This window comes from Phyllostomus hastatus, unplaced genomic scaffold (genome assembly GCF_019186645.2).
Source record: "Phyllostomus hastatus isolate PE091 unplaced genomic scaffold, TTU_PhHast_1.1 phas_scaffold_1066, whole genome shotgun sequence".
NCBI classification, from domain to species: Eukaryota; Metazoa; Chordata; class Mammalia; order Chiroptera; family Phyllostomidae; genus Phyllostomus; species Phyllostomus hastatus.
In genome coordinates, this window is record NW_025334004.1 from 2,798,256 (window position 1) to 2,801,676 (window position 3,421).

A 3,421-nucleotide genomic window follows, 5' to 3' on the forward strand; every position below is an offset into this window, starting at 1 on the left:
CATCCTATTTCACTGGTCTGTCTATTTGAAATGCTTCCTCTGATATTCTGTGACTGGACCTTGTTTTGCCTTGAAGGTTAGGATGGGGCCTTTGGCTAAGGTAAGTTTATTAGACTGAGGAGAAGTCCATTGGCAATGGACTTTCAGCTCTCTACTTAGTACTGAATTCTTGAGCTGTATCAAAATCAATACTTTGAGAGGGAGTAGGGGTGGGGCTCTGTCCCAGGGAGGTCTAGGGCTGCTGGCCTGTGTATTGTCTCAGCTTCCCCTCCTTTCGCCGCCGCCACTGCCCCAGGCATGTCTTCCAACTGCACCAGCACCATGGCGGTGGTGGTGGTGCCGCTCAGCACCAGCAAGACCAACACCAAGAAGAAGCATTTCATGCTCCAGAAAGTGAAGCTATTCCGGGCCAGCGAGCTGATCCTCAGCGTCCTGATGGGGGTGGTGAACCACGCAATCAATGAGTTGAGCAATGTCCCTGTTGTGCTAATGCCAGATGACTTCAAAGCATACAGCAAGATCAAGGTGGACTACCATCTCTTCAATAAGAAGAACCTCCCCCAGCCACTTTAAGGTTAAGGAGTACTGCCCTCTGATGTTTCTAAATCTTCGGGAAAGGTTTGGGATTGACCATCAAGATTCCCAGAATTCAGTGACAGACAGTGCCTGCATCAGTAGTGATAGCCAGAGCCGACGTGGCCCACGTTTCCTCGCCACCTCTGACCAGCACTTTGTCATCGAGGCTGTGTCAAGTGACGATGTGGCTGAGATGCACAACATCTTAAAAAATTACCGCCAGGTATGTTCGTCGTGGAGTGCCACGGCAACACCCTTCTGCCACAGTTCCTGGGCCTGCACCGCCTGAGCGTGGATGGTGTGGAAACCTACATGGTGGTCACCAGGAATGTGTTCAGCCAACGGCTCCCTGAGCACCACAAGTATGACCGCAAGGGCTCTCCTGTTGCCAGAGAAGTGAGTGACAAGGAGAAGGCCAAGGACTTACCAACATTTAAAGACAATGACTTACTCAACGAAGGGCAGAAGTCACACATAAGAGAGGAGAGTAAAAGGAACTTTCTGGGAAAACTGAAGTGGGATGTAGAGTTTCTGGCCCAGCTGAAGGTCATGGACTATAGTCTGCTGGTGGGCATCCACGACGTGGACCAGGCGGAGCAGGAGGACACAGAGGTGGAGGCGTGCACAGAGGAGGAGGAGTGCGAGAACGACGGGGTGGGCCGCAGCCTGCCCTGCTCCCAGGGCACACCTCCAGACAGCCCAGCAACCCTCCTCCCCTCGGCTTTCCTCAGCTCTTGGGTCCCCAGGAATTTGATCCCTCTGTTGATGTTTATGCCATGAAAAGCCATGAAAGTGCCCCCAAGAAGGAGGTCTACTGCATGGCCATCATTGATATCCTTATACCACGTGATACGAAGAAGAAAGCCTCACATGCTGCCAAAACAGTGAAACATGGGCAGGGGCGGGGGCCGGGGACCGAGATCTCGTCTGTGAACCCTGAGCAGTACTCCAAACGCTTCAATGAATTCATGTCCAACATCCTGACCTAGCGGCCTTCTAACTTCATCCAAAGCTGGGGAATCAGATGCTGGGTTGGGGACTGGACCATGGCAAGGGCATATTTGGGCTAGAGGGAAGGGGTGGGAGCAGAGTGGGGCAGAAGGGCTTTAGCAGTGCGACTGCACCGGTGACGCTGATACAGGCCCTGGGGGAGGGGGTGTGCAGTGTGTGCATGTGCTCACAGGATGTAGCCTCACCTCCTGCTACCTTTGATTTTTCATCCCTTTGACAGAGGGCTTTCTTTATGGTACCGTGTAGACTTTTAAAATACCTTGGAGCTAGAGGTGACTGTGGGTTTATTTGAGTTTTTCTGAGTTGCTCCAGGTCTGCTATTTATAATGATGTATGTCATGCCCTACCCACTTTTCCCATTTCTGCCCGGAGTTCCCTGGTCACAGGGCACCCTGCAGACCCGGCCAAGGAAGGGTCCTCTCAGAGCCAAGTGCTCTGACACGGGGGAGAGGAGGCCAGACACCTCAGTCCTGCTGGGTTAACTTTTTAATTTCATGAAACATTGTGCACAACTCCCTTCACAGCTTTCCTCCTTGGGTCCCAGGGATCCCTTCTTCTGAATGCTGCCCTCCTGCCGGGACACTCCAGCTCAACATCAGTCATCTCGGAGCAGAATCACAGAGCTCAGAGGGGAGCACGCTCATCCTCACTGGATGGTGAGGGGTGGGGGTTGATGCCACGCTCTGGATGGAGGGTTCTCAGAGAACCCTGTGAGCATTGCTCAAGCCCCTGGGCTCTCTTGACCCCTGGAGTTCCGATGTCTTCTCTTTAAGGCCTGCTTCCCGCTTTGTCAAGAAGAACTAGAAAGCACTCTTGTGCTTGAGTGGTTTTGTTCCCTTGGAGAAATCCCAGAAGCTGAGGCTGATGAGCATCAAATGAGGGCTCATGCCCTCCATCCGATTACTTCCTTCTGACCTTCTCCCAGGCACTCTCACTTGTAGGTGAACTTCCAGCTGGAGGCACATCTCCAGGCACCTGGGGTGCTCCTTGCAGAGATTCCTCTTCGGGCCACCATGTAGGTGATCTAATGCCTTGTGCCTATTGTTTGTCACCTGGGCGTTACACCAGCAGGGACTGAAGCCTCCTACCTTGGAGTATGGCGCCCACGCCTGAGATTGTTTCTGGTCATATGAGGGTGTGACCCAGGAAGTCCACTTTGGAGGTTTGAAGTAGGATTGGACCTGAGCCCAGCCTCAGGGCTGTTTTTCCTTGATGCCCCTCCTAGACTTTTAGCACATCCGCCACCCACAGGCTTCCTCAGGAGTGGCTTCCTGCAGCTTTCTTCAGGATCTCCGCCCACCTTCTGAGCCTGGCTGTCCCCTCCTCAGAATTGAATGAACTGAGGGTTATTCTGTAATGACATCTAAGCAGTCTGGTCTGGCTAGGAGAAAACAGCCTTGCGTCGGGGGAGATATATTCCTGTATCTTCTCAACCCCTCACCAGGGACTGGCGATTTAGGATGAGATGCAATAAAACCCCACAGATGCAAGGAGAGTTTGTGGGAGCATTTTGAATGAATGGATTGGTTTCCTATGTCTCCTTCCAAACCCATCCAAACTCAGCTTCTGGAGCAAGAACCAGCATGGTCTCTATGCATGACTTGTAGCATTTTGGTCAGGAAGGAAAGGAGACACTAATTTCAGACCCCTGTGGTTGCTGGGACCCTTCTGGAAGAGGCAGATGGTTCCGAATACTGCCCTTGCCCCAAGAAGGGGCCGCAGGTAGCTCAGAACAACAGCAGTAAGATCATGAGGTGAATTGGGGAAGGACTTGAAACTGAGTGGCTCATGGAGGAAACAAACTTGATTTAGGAAGGGATTACGTAGGAATAAT

General features: G+C 52.3%; 1 pseudogene; it reads left to right on the top strand.

Annotated features, from left to right (window-relative positions):
• The first annotated feature begins 297 nt into the window (after window positions 1-297).
• Window positions 298-1,565, top strand: LOC123829070 (annotated as a pseudogene).
• The last annotated feature ends 1,856 nt before the right edge of the window (window positions 1,566-3,421 follow it).